An 18,451-nucleotide genomic window follows, 5' to 3' on the forward strand; every position below is an offset into this window, starting at 1 on the left:
TCTCTCTCCCTCTGTTTCCATTGGTCCACGCAGGCGAAGGTGGGGACCAGTCTGACTTTGGTCTCCCACTAATCCCATGATCTACTTTAACCATGTGCATCATGTGACCTCAGATCTGAACCCTTGGATCACTTCAATCTTCAATCCAACGCCTCACACACGCAGCTCCATGCTATGGCCCCTCAATCAAACCACACAGGATTAGTATCCTTTTATTTCTGTTATTTATTTTCTATTTTATTTTAATTTCTTTGTTAAATTAATTAAAAATAGTTAAAAAATCCAAAAAAATCCACAAAAAATATTTTAAACTTCTAAAATAATATATTATTTTCTGAAATAAAAAATATTTTATTTTTCTTCAAAATTTCAATATTTTACATAATTAATTAGCATGTACTTATATATTTGCTTATTAATTATTTTAATTAGTCAAAAAATCATAAAAAAAATTGTTCTTTGTGTTAAATATTGTTTATATATTATAAACTAATTTTGTACATATTTAGGATTATTTTTCTCATTAAGTTTTAATTATTTGTGTAATTATTTATATAATTATGTTTTGATTAACTTAAAATATCCAAAAACAAATTTCAAAAATTCCAAAAAAATTAGTTTTGTTCTAAAATCAATTAACAAACATTTTGTACATATTTTTAAACTTATTTGCTAGGTTTAATCATATTTCCATCTTTTCTTTATTTTAAATTAATTAATAATGCATTAATTATATTTAAAATAAATCACAAAAATACAAAAATATGCCTTTTATTTCTTGCAATTTAAAATTCCTAGATAAATGTATAGGATGTCAAATTCATGTAAATAGGCTAGTTTACATTTCCCGCACAATCGATGTAATAGCGTAGATTTACTTTCTGCACTTTACATTTCCGCATTTTAATTTCCAGCACCCATATAAACTGCGTGTATGTCAAAGATAAAACTGAACCGTCAGATCACTAACTTCAAAGATAAATATCTGAATTCAATCACAATCACATTTGCACCTCCTAGGGTAACCCCTTTTCACTCTTTTCAAAATCAAAGTTACATTTCTACTGTTTCGAGTACAAAATCGAACCTTTTGTTTATATCCGACGAATGGATAGATTTTTAAAGGGAACAAGGATAAAGACCTCCTAACTCAGGGTAGACCTCCTAGTTTGCTTGCTCAAAATCAAAACAAACAAAATTCTCATACACTGTTGTTTTTTTAAAAACGAATTTTCCAAAAGACAATATTTTGTATACATCCAAACACGGATCATTACAAAATTAACGATCTTTTCAAAACATCTTTCGAAAGATAAACAAGTATTTGTATATATCCGCACAAGGATCATTACAAATTCTATTTGCAAAGGTATTTCAAAAACACAGGTAAAGCATTCCGAATCAATTGAAAAGTAAAGCAAATGAGCTAAGCAAACTAAAGAGCCCATGGATAACCATGGATACAAAGGGTGCTAACACCTTCCCTTTGTATAACCTACCCCCTTACCCAGAATCTCTCAAAGGTCTTTTTTCTGTTTCTTTTATAAACCTTTCCTTCATTGGATAAAATAAAAGGTCGGTGGCGACTCTGTAAACTTTTTCAAAAGTGACGCGAAAGCGTCCGATCGACAAAAAAGAGTCAGTTCACGTATCCCACCCACGGAGGGGTATGGCCCGAAAGGACGGTCCACAAAGACTTTGAGAAAGTTAGCTTGTAGATTCTTCTTGAATGAAGATGTTCTGTACAAGAGAAACTTCGACATGGTTCTGCTCAGATGCGTTGACAGAAAAGAAGCAGAAATACTCATGAGAGAAATACATGAAGGTTCCTTTGGTACTCACACCAATGGACACACCATGACAAGGAAAATACTTAGAGCAGGATATTATTGGCTGACGATGGAGTCAGATTGCTACCAGTACGCAAAGAGGTGTCACAAATGTCAGATCTACGCCGATAGAATTCATGTGCCACAATCTCTTCTCAACATACTCTCTTCCCCTTGGCCTTTCTCCATGTGGGGAATCGACATGATTGGAATGATCGAACCAAAAGCGTCCAACGGACATCGCTTCATCTTGGTAGCTATAGACTATTTCACCAAATGGGTTGAAGCAGCTTCATATGCGAACGTTACAAGACAAGTTGTCGTCAGGTTTATCAAGAATCACATCATCTGTCGCTACGGCATTCCTAGCAAGATAATCACCGACAATGGGTCAAATTTGAATAACAAAATGATGAAGGAGCTTTGTGAAGAATTCAAGATTCAGCATCACAACTCATCTCCTTACAGACCAAAGATGAATAGAGCTGTAGAAGCAGCTAACAAAAACATCAAGAAAATCATTCAGAAGATGGTCATCACTTACAAAGATTGGTATGAAATGCTCCCGTATGCTCTTCATGGTTACCGTACATCAGTACGTACTTCGACTGGAGCAACTCCTTTCTCCCTTGTATATGGCATGGAGGCAGTCCTACCTATAGAGGTTGAGATTCCATCAATGAGAGTTTTGATGGAGGCAAAATTAACAGAAGCCGAGTGGTGTCAAAGCAGATTCGATGAATTGAACTTAATCGAAGAAAAGCGCGTGACAGCTTTATGCCACGGACAGCTATATCAACAAAGAATGAAGAAAGCTTTCGACAAAAAGGTTCGACCTCGCACAATCAAAGAAGGCGACCTTGTACTCAAAAAGATTCAATCTTTTCTCACAGATTCGAGAGGGAAATGGACTCCCAATTATGACGGCCCCTACGTGGTCAAGAGAGCTTTCTCAGGAGGAGCCTTAATACTCACGACTATGGATGGAGAAGAATTCATCCGTCCTGTGAACGTCGACGCAGTCAAGAAATACTTCGCCTAAATAAACAAAAGAACAGCTCGCTAAGTTGAAAACTCGCAAAGAGCGACTTAGGCAAAAAAGAGCGTCTCGGTGAATCGAAAACCCGAAAGGGCGATTCAGGCAAAAATTAGAGACATAAAAAATATATTAATCAATCCCGGTAGACTTAAAACCCGAAAGGGGTAGTTTACGCAAAAGTTAGGGATATATGGCAAGTAAATGTGTTCAGGACAAACTTGATCATTCAAAATCCATAGCGGAGTATTCATCAACAGTAGGTCATCTTCTACGAAGCACGAATACAGCGCAATTCGGAGTGGAAGGGAAAGATAACGGTCGTCACGTTTCATCGTAGCCCTTTTCCCGAAAAATTACCAATTTCCAACTTTGTAAATACTCCATGGAATCAAGCATTTGGCTGATTACCATTCCATATATAATAATTTGAGCCTTGTGCTTTTCTTTGCAATCTAGTCTTATTCAGTTTCTTGAAATGCATTTTAAAGTTTAAACAGTCATTTTCTTGAAACAAATGTTTTCATAAAATAAAATGAATTTACTTGCAAAAATAAAGGTGAAATTTCTTTCTAAGGTTTACAAACAATAGGAAGAATGCAAACAGTTGCTCCGAGAACGGTTGAGACTCCGGGAATTAAAATTTCCCCATGAGGTCGCTTTGCGAACATCTCCCGATGACGGATCTTTACTTCAATTCATATTACTCACTTCGGACAGCGGACAACTGATAACCAGATATTCCCAACGAAGTTCGAGCTACAAGAAGAGGACATCTTCTGATCAACAAGAATTCAAGTCGTATCTTAGTATTTTCCATCTGCGACAATTCTATTCACATTCACTTTACATTTTATCATTTTATCATAATATTCATGCATACATTACATCATGATTGCATAGCCGAATCAGGCTTTGATCCTGTGAATGCCTAAGTCATTTAGGCATGAACTCAAGTTTCCCCTGCAAGTTCCGGAGAAACTTTTTTTCGAAACAACAGTTCGTACACAAGGATCTCACCAAGCAAGTCAACAGATGGTAGTCTCCCTCAAAGAGATAGTTTGTTCACTTTTGGAATTCCTCAGCCGAGAATCTCCCGCAGAGCGACATTCGACAGTCTTCTTCAGATAAGATAGTCTGCTTCACATTTTGGAATTCCCTACAGGTTTGGTATTTCCCCAGCAAGGTCAAGAGGTGCCATTCTTCATCAAAGAGAAATTCAGAATCTCCCAGCAGATCGACAAATAATTCCCCCGCGGAGTCAGCGAATGGTAGTCTTCATCCAGGAAGATAGTTCACGATCCCCAGCGGAGTCAGTGAACGATAGTCTTCGTCCAGAAGATAGTTCAGATTCCCCAACAAAGTCAGCAAATGGCAGTCTCTTTCATCAGAAGATAGTTTGCTCACTTCTATCATAACAAAGTCAGCAAATGGCAGTCTCTTTCAGCAGAAGACAGTTTGCTCACTTTCTTTCATGACAGGGTCGACAAATGGCAGTCTCTCCCAGTAGAAGACAGTTTACTCCCCTAGCAATTGGCAAATGGCAGTCTTTTCCCAAGAAAAGACAGTTTGTCTGTTAAATACTCAAGAGATCGACAAATGGCAGTTCCTTCGAACAGTTTGTCTGTTTCTGGGATGTTTAACTCCCCACAGAGTCGATGAATGGAAGTTTTCCTCTTAGGAAAACAGTTCGTTGATTCCCCAGGCATCAGTTGACGAATGGCAGTTTTCACCCCGAAAACAGTTCGTCCGCCTTCAAACAGAGTCATTAGCCCCTCAAAAGATCATGAGGCCATATGACATTCTTTCAAAGACGTCAAGTCAAAAGGGAAGATGATGAAGTTTCTCTACAGCCGTCAAATGGCATCTTATCTCCAAGCACTGATAAGAAGTTTGACGAGGAAACAAACCTTTGAAGTTTATTTATTACCGTCAAATGGTATCTCATCTCCAAGTGCTGATGAGAAGTTTGATGAGGAAACAAACCTTTGAAGTTTCTTTATTACCATCAAATGGTATCTCACCTCCAAGTGCTGGTAAGAAGTTTGATGAGGAAACAAACCTGTGAAGTTTCTTTATTTACCATCAAATGGTATCTTACCTCCAAGTGCTGGTAAGAAGTTTGATGAGGAAACAAACCTTTGAAGTTTCTTTATTTACCGTCAAATGGTATCTTACCTCCAAGTGCTGGTAAGAAGTTTGATGAGGAAACAAACCTGTGAAGTTTCTTTATTTACCGTCAAATGGTATCTTACCTCCAAGTGCTGGTAAGAAGTTTGATGAGGAAACAAACCTGTGAAGTTTCTTTATTTACCGTCAAATGGTATCTCATCTCCAAGTGCTGATGAGAAGTTTGATGAGGAAACAAACCTTTGGAAATTTTCTCTTTATCTGAGATATTGTCCAAACGCAACTGAGACCAGTTTCGAGATTTGGACATCCGGAACGAGAGGAGGTTGTTTACCTTTTTCTAAGTATCAACACTTAGTTAAAGAAGATGGATTGCGCATCCTACATTGCCATCCATTCACCAGAATCCACATCAAGTATTTCTGCAGGAGTTTGTCTCCTCATCCCCCGCCAAGTGCGACAACGGGATCAAATCATGCAAAGATTTTATTATCTCAGGAGCGCCCAAAATTCGGGCATTCTTTGATATTTAAGTCTCTTTTACGCAGGAAAGATCGAGATCTCAATCTCTCTCCCTCCAGATAAAAGAAACTTAAATAGGGGCATCTGTCATACCCTAATTTTTGACCCCCCTGAGATGTCACATCCTAGGCGTCAAATTCGAAAATGTTTCTTGATCGGTTTGGAAGCCGTAATCAAGATTTCATTCATTCACTCATTCTTTGAAAGAAAATTTCGGGTTCATGGAAGTTTTCATTTAAAGGCGCCATTACCATTGGTTTGATTTGAGAGATTTGTTTAGGATTTATTCCATGGTTTTTGGGCACGTGGATTGCTCATGGTGAAGAAATTGATTCATATGGATTATTTGATCATTCATGGAAATTTAATCAAAAATGCAAGAAATATCTTTTAATCCATTTTGTTGAAGGAATTATTTCAAGTATGGTCTAAAACCATGAATTTAAGAATTTCGAGTTCAATATCTTTTCAAGTTCATTGGTGCAAAGACACTCTTCAAATCACTTCAAGGAATTTCCATTCAAGATTTATCATGGTTCATTTGAATTTGCAAGATTCAAAATTTCATTCAAAGAATATCCAAGATTCATGATTCATACAATTTCATTCAAAGAGTTCCAAAAGGAAATTCAAGCATTTTTACAAATGGAGTTCTTTACATAAAAAAGTTCCAATTTCCAAATGAATTACAAGGTGGACTTCATTCAAAATTCAAGATGTTACAACATTCAAAGTTCCATTGATTCTCAAGAATACAATGTCCAAATTCATACAATTCTAAGGTGGAATTAATTGGAATTACAACAAGCGAAAATCCAATGCTTTCTTGAATTCTTCAATCTTCAAGTTTCCATTCTTCATCCAAGTCTCCTTCTTCATGTTTTCTTCAAGAGTCCTCATGTGACATGAAAAAAAAAGAAACATAAAAGAGGTAAAATTAGCAAAAGTCCAACAAAATAATTCAAGAAGGGCCCAAAAGCCCAAATCAAGTCAAAGATGTCAAAAAGTCAAAAAGTCAAAGAAATATATATATATTATGTCATAACTACCACATGGAAGTTACAATGTATGACATAAAACAATGCTGTATCGTGGAACTTGCAAGAGTTGTGAAGGGAATCTTTCCATCCCATGTGCATGTTCCTCCCATGTGCACAAACTTGTGAGCTTTGCCATTAAGCAAACTTAGCATGTAAGAAATTCTGCAATGATTATTTTGGGAAAGAATATTCTTTGTGATGATTAAAGCTTTGCCACTAAGTAATCTTACAGACTAAGCTAAAGCTCTTGAGGTGCCAAAAATGACCAAAATTGTCCCTCATTTGTTCCTCTATAAATAGAGGAGAGGCAGAAAAAGAGAAAAGAAAAGAGAAACTTTCTGTCACGCCTAAGAAGAAGAAAAACAAGGGGGAGAACACAGCAGTCTGTAACTTCTAAGTTACAGAAAAATACAGAAGGAAGAAGGAGGAGAGAAGCATTCATACCTTGCTTGGGTGCTGGCAGCTTTTCATCGATGGCTCCCATCTTCAAGCCTCCATAGATAACTCTTCAACATCTTCGCCACAGAATTACAGCTCGCAGCAAATTTCCAGAAACATAGGAACAGCAAATTAAAGCTAAAATTCAGAACAATACCAACAATCAATTCAAAGGTTCAGAGCAATATCAACAACAACAATTCAGTTTCCAGAAGCAAGAAGAATCAAAGTCATACCTCGACGACAAATCCGGCGCGTAGGTAAGTCGTTTCCACCTTACTCTTGATAATTGCTTTTAATTGCTTCTGTAGATATCATTCTCTTATGTTGTCTGAAAACCGAAAATACAGAGAAAATAAACAAATTGTTGCTATGTCGTAAAAAGAGAAAAACGAAATTGGAACAAGTTTGTGTTACCTTGGGTTAAGAGAACTTTTGTTCTTTCAAACGGAATCGGTGATATCTTTGGAAGCACAAGCTGTTGTTGTTAAACCCAGAACCACCGCGAATCCGAGAGTAGCTTCGTTGTTGTTGTTGTTGTTGTCATTCGCGAGGAAGATGATGATGAGAACGAAATCCATGGTTGTTATCGCGGAAGAGAGAAACCGAGAGAGAGATTCGTATTGTTGTTGATTGTTCCGAGAGAATGAGGCAATTTGTTGGTTGTTGTTGTTTCTCTGATGATTCTCAGAACAATCGTGAAAGAGAGAAAGGGAAAAGAGGCGCTGCCTCTATGTTTTGTTTTAGGGTTTTTTTAAGAAAACCAACCCTTATGTTAAGAGAAGAACCGGATCCGGGTTCCATCTGAACCGACCCGGTCCGGTCCAGATTGTTTTGTATTTTAATTCAGCATATTGGGCTGCACACCTCCCTTTCAGATTTTGAACCTCCTCAGGCCCAATTATTAAATTTTTCTAAGTATTTCTTTTAGAAACTATTTTTCATAAAAAGTATTTAGTATTTTATTTTAAATATAGGATTTAGTTTTATTTTCTAATCCTTTATTAAAATACCAAAAAATATTAGATACATATTTTTATTTATGTTTTTAATTATTTTCTTCTTTCATAAAAAAATAATAACAAAAATATCTTCTCTTAGGATTAATTTCATTTGAATTTAGTATTTTCATATAATTTTGTCTAGTTAATCATTTAAATTTTATTTGATTATTGTTGCATATATTACTTGAATTTTCTCACTTCACCCAAGACTTCGAGATTATATCTCCGTTGTCTTTTTCCTTTGTCTGTTTGTTTGGTCTTCCATTTGCTGTAGAAGTCCATAAACAACTGCTGGAAAATCATTAAATGCTGTAAGCTGTTGAGCTTATCCGATGTTCTTTTCCGCTGGTGTGGATGCTCAATAACTGTTGAGATCCCAATTTATTCCAAGCATATCATTTGAAGATCAAGGTAACCCCTCAAACTCCGAAATTCAATTTCTCATTCTTCGAGGTAAGCCTAAAACTCTTAAACTGTTTTCATAACAGTAATCATTTCAAATCAATAATCAACTGTTTTCACAACAGTAATCATTCAAAAATCACAAATCATTTTCAAATTGCTTTTATCACCAGTACTGTAAAGTACTGGGCCTCTAATAGAGTGTAAGTCCCAAAAACCTTCTCTTCTTAGCTTGTTTTCAAAACTGTATTTTCAAAATCTTCTTTCTGTTTTCAAAACATTCTTCTGGTATTTGAAGGGCATTATTCCCGGTGAAACTCTTCAGATACCTATGTGACCTTTGTCCATCTTCACTTCTTCTGTTTTCAAAAACCATTAACTGTTTATCATATATATATTCAACTGTTATCCACCAATTACTGTTGAGGCTCTGTACATACTTCTCCAAAGGCCTCCACTCCATCCAGGTTAGGCTTTACAAGCTTTTAATTTACAGTCTTTATTTAAATTACTGTCAAATATAAACTGTGCATATATATTAGTTTAGAACTACGTTTGAGTATAAACCTTAGGACAGTTAAACTATATATATATATATTATAGGAATATGGCCTATGATTGAGAATGTCTTCCCGGTGAAGGCTCTTTCCTAATTAGAAATCTGTAGTTCAAACCCCCAAGATGAATTATTCCCGGTGAAACATCTTGGCAAAAACCTTAGAATCCAAAAAATATAGGACACATCCACCCAAAGAGGAATTATTCCCGGTGAAACCTCTTACCCATTTGCTTAGAGCCAAAATAAGTTCAAAACTACACAGCTTTCTCTTGTGCTATAACAAGGACCCTCGATTAGCCTCCTCTTGGGCTTTGTACAAGGACCCACAGGCTTCTTAAAAGCATTTCCAGCTTCCTCTTGAGCTTGTATACAAGGACCCATCAGGTTTCTTATAAACATAGGAATAGGTCTTTAGTCACCTTTTAGCCTACCCTGGTGAGTTTTCTTCCAATTTAAACCAGACTTTTAACAAGCTAAGTTTTGTCTCAATTTTGCATTGAGTACACCTTTTGGAATGAGAGACATGGACAGTCTCTGTCACCCTTATCTTCATCAATCTTCCTTAGCAGAGTCTTGGATCTATGTTTATTTTCTCCTCAGCATGTGTCAGCCTTCATCTTGGGCTTTAAACAAGAAGTCTCCACTAGATAATCTTTCTGCCATTCATTTTAATAAAAACCCCTGGAAAGGGTTAGCCTCCAAACATTCCTTTATTTTAACAAAAACCCCCTGGAAAGGGTTAGCTTCCAAATCAATCCATCATTTCAATAACAAACCCCTGGAAAGGGTTAGCCTCCAAACATTCTTTCACTTTAACAAAACCCCTGGAAAGGGTTAGCTTCCAAACATTCCTTCATTTTAACACAAACCTCTGGAAAGGGTTAGCCTCCAACATCAGTCTTTCAAAACCAAATATTCATTCTCTTAGGAGATAATTTCCCCAAAAGAGTCAAAACCCCTGGAAAGGGTCAGCCTCCAAAAAACATGATAAAAGTCAGTCTTTTAACAGACAATTTCTCCAGCTGAGTCAAAATCCCTGGAAAGGGTTAGCTTCCAAAGAAAAACAGTCTTTTAATAAATAAAATCTACTCAGTAGAGTCAAAACCAACAAAAACAGTTAGCCTCAACCTTGGGCTTCATACAAGGCACCAAACAATAAAACTCCCCTGTCAAAAGTCAGCCTCAACCTTGGGCTTTGTAAAAGGAAGATAAACCATATTTTCATGTGTCAAAGATTCCTAACACCTAGGATCTTTTCCCCATAGAGTCATCCATACTCAGTTTATTTAAGAGTCTGCCACAACCTTGGGCTTTGTACAAGGCAGAAAATAATGTTTTTCCTAGCTAGAGTCAGCCACAACCTTGGGCTTTGTACAAGGCACATAAAATAGAGTCATTTATTCAATTATCCTCAGCAATCAGCCACAACCTTGGGCTTTGTACAAGGCACACAAATATAGTCTCCCTAAGTAGAGTCAGCCTCAATTCTGGGCTTTGTACAGAACACAAAAATACCCTGTAATTAATCCTCAATGGAGTCATCTCCCAGAGTCAATATATTAATTAATCAATCAAAAAGCCTCAAGCTTGGGCCTCATACAAGCCAGCTAAAGTCAAATCTTTTATACAGTAGATAGACATAGCTTATCTCTATAGAGAGATATTTTTACTACTCTACCACATTCAAACAAACAAACATTTCAATTTCAATTTTAATCAAGTCTCCCATTTAGGATTTTGAAAGGCATGAGCTGGCAGTAAAACCCAGACATGTAGTAACTTTCCCTAATTTGGATGAGCATCTTTCTTTCATTTAAGAGGCATTTGACTGGTATACTTGCACATACACAAGTAAGGTCCCCCTCTTGAATGAAATGAATTCAGTTATTCTGTCACTCTTTAAATGTTTGTGGTAGAATAGTACAAATACCTCTCTGTAAAGATGATTTCATGTCTCTTTACTGTAAACAGAGATTTAATTCAAGCTTCAACCTTGAGCTTCAAGCAAGGCACCAAAAATAATTAATTTCCCTAGTTAGTTCCCCGAACTACATTAAGCTCTGACTTCCACTAGGGATATGTAGGCATGAGGTTCACAAGGAATCTCAGCGAGCTAATAAAATACCAAAAATAGTCAGTCTGTCTATCTGTCTGTCTTCCTTTAATCAATTCAATTCTCTCTCCTAACACAAAGGAGAAACTTTCCCAATCATTAGCAGCAAACACAATCACAATGACACAGAGAAGGTTCCTGTAGAGTACTACAGATATGTAGGGTGTTTAAACACTTCCCTATGTATAACCGACCTCCCGGACTCCAGAATTTCTAGTCTAGGTGAAATCCCCACACTTAGCAAACTCCTAGGGTTTAGTTGAGATCTTTTTTTCCCTTTCCTACTCGTAGGACCAATAAGAAAGTTTGTGTGTTATCGTAGGAAGAACTGAAATAAAATTCATCCCACCACGGGCGCATTCTCCTTCCAAATTTCGCGTGAAGGGTTTAGCGTGCCGTCCTCCCAAGTGAAACGGGGAGGTAAAGAAAACGACCACCACAAATACCATTAACTCAACAAAAGGACAAAAGAGGATAAAGTGCCACAATGACAAATGTGGTGGTCCCAAGCATTATGCCACTTGTCCCTATCCTACAACCACTCGCCGGTGTCGCCACCGGCGACACCAGCTCCGACTCCGGGTCCGGGGGCGTAGAGGCGCTAGTGGCGGCTTGTCTCAGTGTCTGTGATTTGAATTTTGAATTCGGAAAGTTTGCAACTGTTCACGAAATAATGCAGAATTGAAACCATGCAAATGGTACATGAAACAGTGTACATGCCAACAGTCATAATTTTTGAAAAATATATTGTTTCATCAAGGGTCGCTACCTTTGAAACAATATTAACATGGCCTATTAAAGGATGATTTCGGATTTAGAAATCACATAAAAAAAACCGAAATTCCTCTAAATAATTCCAGAGCATTCTTCGCTGCATTCGAGTTTTCACCGGTCTTGCGCAAACTTTATAAGGCTGAATTATCCTGGATATTCCTACATCAAAACTCTAAGACATTCGAGAGTGCTTGAAATACTATAAAAAAGTGATTCTATTCACGATTCCAGCCTCGGTCCATTCGATTGAAACTTATATTTTTCTAACAAATACAATTGCACTGGAAACTAAATCATATTATGATGACACACGTTATTTTTTATGCAAATCAATTAGTTTATGATGATTGTACATAGACTTTATTAATTAAAAAAATATTTCAGCCATTTACTAAATTTTTATTTAAGTTTTTCTTTTTAAAATTTAGTAATATACATTAACTATAATTAAAGGTACTATTAAAATGTAATAAATTATACTAAAATTTCAATTTATCAAAAAATGTTAGTGTATTTTATGATAAACGGTATCATTTATACTTAAAAAATGTCATAAATGTTTGTATATGATAAAAGAACATGAGACAATTATGATAGAAACATACATAAATTTTTATGAAAAATATAAATATATCATTCTTTTTACCTTTTTACAATTATATATTATCATTTTATTTAATTAGTACACATAATATAAAGTTTTATCACCGCAACAAAAGTAAATTTTCCCTCTTTATAAAAACGTAAAAAATAAAATACATTAATTATAATAATTTTAATTATTATAATAATATACATTAAACGTAGAAACTTATAAGCATTTGATGGGAGTTGTCATACATTTTAGGTTTGAAAAAATTAGCTAATATTTCAAATAGTTTTAATAAATTTTATTCTCTAACTATGTTTAATTTCTCAATTAAAATTATATTTTTTTTAAACTTATAAATTATATTTTTTATATGATAATAATATACATTAAATGTAGAAACTTTTAAGCATTTGACGGGAGCTGTCATACATTTTAGGTTTGGGAAAATGGGCTAATATTTCAAATCGGTTTAACTCATTTGGATTCAATTGGGGTTTGTTAACTCATCTGAATTGACGGGTAGATGTGAACGTATCTCAGCTATTGACTAATCATTTTAATGTCTATCTTTTAACTATTTCTTTTGTTACCGTTTTATAAAATTGAAGCAGACCACATGTCAGAGCAGAAGTGTACTTGCAAAATTTTGAAGCGTAAACAATAATTTAGTTTTTCAGTTTAAAATATTTTTACTATAAAAGTAATTTTAGAGTTTTCTTTTTAACTTAATGTAATAATACTTACCATCATTTTTAAACAAATTTTATTCCATGGTTAAATATTTAATTTATCATTATAAAAATATAAGAATAAAAATTATTTTGTAGTTATTTAGATCCTTATTTGAGATATAATATATTTTGAAATTATTTATATTTTTATATAAATATTAATAAAACAAAACAAAATCAATTGAAATTTTATAATTTTTATAAACTTAAGAAATAACTAAAACTTATAAGAATCTTTTTAAATTGACTTTATAATTGTAATCATGATAAAAATATTTTAAATGGTAGTCATAAAAATTTAATGATAAATGGTAATCATAAAAAATAATGATAAAAGATAAAAAATGTATTAATATAGTCAATTTTATTAACGGAATAAGCTACAATTATTTTTATAAACATGAATAAGTTATAAATTGTTATGAATAATTGGATGATTTGTCTCCCAAACACTTCATTCCTTATTTAATCCATTTATATTTATTATATTGTCTAGATGATGTTCTATAAATAGGACCAATCTCGTTGTATACGATTACACCGATGAAATAATATAGAATCATTCTATCTTTCTCTCTTCTCTTTTATCTTCTTTCTCCTTACTTCATAACATGTTATCAACACGAAGCTCTGAGACTTAGAAGGTACTATTATTTACGTTATTTTTCTTTTATATTTTATATATTTTTCTCTCTTCTCTTTTATCTTCTTTCTCCTTACTTCATAACATGTTATCAACACGAAGCTCTGAGACTTAGAAGGTACTATTATTTACTTTATTTTTTTTTATATTTTATATATTTTCTATGTGTTATTTATAAATATATTGGCTAGAAATGAAAAAAAAACTGTGATGATTTGCATGCATCTTTGATAGTTTGCATGAATAATGTTAAAGCATCCCTGAAGGATACAAAACAAATTATTAATATAGTTCCTGAAGAACTTGTTAAAGCATCCTGAAGGATAGCAAAACAAATTATTAATATAGTTCCTGAAGAATTTATTACGCATCCCTGAAGGATAGCGAAACAAATTATATATATAGTTTCTGAAGAACTTATCAAATATCCCTGAAGAATCATATTGAGGTTTTATATAGTTACTGAAGAACTTATCAAGCATTTAAAAAAATGCAAATATTATTATTTTTATTAATAAAATATTTGTGATTGAGTTCCTGAAGAACTACAAAATGAGTTCATGAAGAATTGAATAAAAAGATTTGTGATATAGTTTCTGAAGAACTTCGGAAAAAAATTGTGATTGAGTTTCAATATTATATCTTATTAAATTATCAAATAATCCCTGAAGGATTACAAAACAAAAAGTTTGTTATATAGTTCCTGAAGAACTTAACAAATATCCCTGAAGGATAGTAATGAGTTTATATATAGTTTTTGGAGAACTTAACAAATATTCCTGAAGCATAGTAATGAGTTTATATATATTTCTTAACTTATCAAATATCTTTGAAGGATAATATTGAGTTTATTAGATAAAGCATATCTGAAGGATAATATTAACAATCCCAGAAGGGTTACATCTATAATATTAACGAATCTCAAAAGGATTGCAAAATAATATTAACGAATTAACGAATCCCAAAAGGATTGCATCTATAATATTGCAAAATGATTGCATCAATAATATTATCCAATTCGAGAAAGATTGAAAGAATGATATTGAATACCCTAGAAGAATTTCATAAATATTTTTGTTATATTGATCTAAAAATTTGTAATATGCTCCTAAAATAATTGTCATTCCAGAAGAATAACACAAATAATTTTAATGCATCCCAAAAGGATGATTATATTTTTTTAGATCGTTGTTTAATTTATAACAAATAATTTTAACGCTTCTCAAAATGATGCTTATATTTTTCTTAGATCATCATTTATAAACTAATAATTTTAACGCATTTTCAGAAAGATGATTATATTTATTTTAAATTATTATTTATAAATATGTATAATATTCTAATTTATTTCTCTAACATTTGACTGCGTTAGAAACTTCTTAAAATTTTTAGAATATAATTTGTTATATGTTTGAGATTATAAATCTATATATTTCCTTAAAGGATTGACTATATATTTTTTTATTGTCTTTGATGATTGAGGCATTGTCTATGTGTTTGGTGTTAAAATATTTTACTAGAATAAATTTTGTTATGTATAATATATCAGTTAATATATTTATGTAACAATTAGTCAATGTTATATATATATTTTATTGCTGCTATTAGATTTCTAAATTAAGAAACTTTTGTCAAATATTAAGATGTGTTTGATATTTTAAGATATTTTTTATATTGGTTAATTAATATCATTTGGTGCAACAATTTTAATGATATATTTTTTTAACTTATATTATATAATTATAACTCATAGTAATTAAAGAATACAATCGTATTACTTTGACATATTCCTTATTGACTATCACGCTTAATTAGTAATAATGTGGTTTCTATATTTGTATGAAATTTTGTGTGTTTCTAAAGGAAAATAAAAAATATGAGAAATTGAGTTATTGATGACATTAATTATTGCATCGATTAAAATATGATGCAAATGTTTATTATCTACTCACAACCAGCCGTGTGTGAAATTGTTTTCTCATACTAAGATCTCAATATCTGAATTTTTCAGAATTTTTTTGTTAAGTATCACATGAATTATTAAAATTAATATTGAACATCTTATAGTACATGTTCATGAAAAAAAATGGACTTGAAGATCTATTCTTTAGACGTCTAAAGTTAATTTATATGGTTGATACTTGTGAGATTATAAATTCTAAATTAGATATTTGAAACACGCAAAACATGAATATTAAGATATTTATCCATATCATGCCAACACATTGTGATACATTTCTCCTTCCTTGATGTATAATGTATTTTAGGTTAGTAACCTTATACTTCTCGTCTAAGTGAACTTTTGGATGTGTTGTGTAGTTTTCAATTGCTTCAATATAATACATTAAGACGGATCTTGAAAGAATATTGGAAAAATCTATTTCAGATAAATCCGAATTTTGAGATATAATTTGAGCAAACAATTGGCTACTTGATTGCAGCCTAGTAGGTTGACTATTAATTGAGAAATTAAATTTTCCAATATTAGGGGGAGAGATTGTGCATCTAAAGAGTGAACCAGAAGTTCAAATGAACAATTTAAAATAAATTGTTGTCTTGATCATCTTACAAACTAATATGAGCAAAAAGTTCCAAATATTATTCATTCGCAAAGTTTATGAAATAAATTATCAGCTGTCAATATTATACTCATAATGAATTCTTTTGTGAATAATCTAATATTGCAAATGAGTTGTAACTGTGCCTGAAGCGTGGTATGAAAGTCGGTTTCAATGTTAAAAGTCCTATACCTAGAAAATAGACTAAAGTTAAAGATGGCCCAAGTGAGGATATGAAAATTTTAAAAGCACTTCAACATAATTTATTTTTAGTTCCAGAAGAACTAATCAAGTACTTGAAATATGCAATAAAGAGATCTCGATAAATTATCTCATGGATGAAATGAAATGGAACTGAAATTAAGATAACCAAATAAAGTCGACATTGGCAATGTATTTGTATCAATATAGCGCTAAATATGATAAATGATAACGAGGATCATGAAAAAAGTCTATAAAAGATTATAGACAAAGTGATAATTGGTCAAAATGAACAAATCATGAATCAAAGTCTATCAAAGATTGTAGGCAAAGTGAGACTTGACTAAAATGAATATATTCAATGTTGGAGAATTAAACTCACTTTACAAGTGACTCAATTTTGAACATGTAGTCCCAACACCTCAAGGTGTAAAACCAATGAGATATAAATGAGTTTTTGTGAAAAATCAAAATAAGAATGGAATAAAGTTTGATTTGTTTCTCAATGATTTTCGCAAAGACTTAAAATTGATTTTGATGAAACATATCCACCTGTAGTGGAGTTAATTAATTTTTCAATATATGATTAGCCTTGTAGCATATGAATGGCTTAATTTGAACATGATGGATGTTGTGACATCTTACTTATACGTCTCACTTGATAATAATATTTATTGAAACTCGCTAAAGGGTTTTATATATCAGAGAAACATAATTTTGAATCTCAAGAAACTACTCCATGAAATGAATAAATCTCTCTCTATAGGCTGAAGCAATTTGGACGCATGTGATATAACCATCTTAGTAAATATTTGCTTAGAGAGTGATATACAATTTACTCCATTTGTCCTTGTATTTTATAAACAGACCAGGAAAAGAATTTCCAATAATAGTTATTTATGTTGATGATATAAATATTATTGGAACTCTTGAAGAGATTCCAAAAGCTATAAATTGTTTAAGGAAATTATTCTTGCTGAAAAACTTGGGAAAGAAAAAATTCTTACTAATTGAACATTTAGAAAATGAAACTTTTATATACCAAGAAGGTTATATAGAAAAAAAAATAACATTTCTATATGAGAAAATCTCATATATAGAAAAATGTTAAAATGTTCTTATATGATGGACAAATCTTGTATGTTGTCTACCTCTATGATGTTAGATCATGGGATTTGCAGACGATTTTTTTTTACCTCGAGAAGAGGATGAAAAAGTAATTGGTCCTGAAGTACCATATTCTAGTGTAATTTCAGCACTAATTTATCTTGCTATCAATCTATTAGCAAGACACAGTTCTTCACCTACACGAAGACATTGGAACAAAATCAAACATATGTTTCATTATCTTAGAGGTAAAATAGACACTGGTCTATTTTATACCAAAGTCTCCAAATTCGAATTAACAGGTTATACAGATGCAAGTTACTTGTCAGATCCGCATAATGGTAGATCACAAACAGGCTATTTGTTTATTTACATGTGGTGGTACAACTATTTCATGAAGATCGGAGAAACATACAATAGCAACAAGTTCATCTAATCATGCAGAAACTTTTAGCATTACATAAGACTTTCCAGTGCAAAAAGGATTGTTCTTTATCGTCGAAGAAATAATTGTTCAGTTGAGGGGGAGAAATAAACGTTCAGCTGAGGGGGAGAAATCAATTTTTCTTAAAAGGATATGTACTCTTTTTCCTTCACTAGATTTTTCCCACTAGGTTTTTTCTAGTAAGGTTTTAACGAGGCATATCCAAAACAAACATCCAAGGGGGAGTGTTATGAATAATTGGATGATTTGTCTCCCAATCACTTCATTCCTTATTTAATCCATTTGTATTTATTATATTGTCTAGATGATGTCCTATAAATAGGACCA

The sequence above is a fragment of the Vicia villosa genome, linkage group LG1 (assembly GCF_029867415.1).
Source record: "Vicia villosa cultivar HV-30 ecotype Madison, WI linkage group LG1, Vvil1.0, whole genome shotgun sequence".
NCBI lineage: Eukaryota > Viridiplantae > Streptophyta > Magnoliopsida > Fabales > Fabaceae > Vicia > Vicia villosa.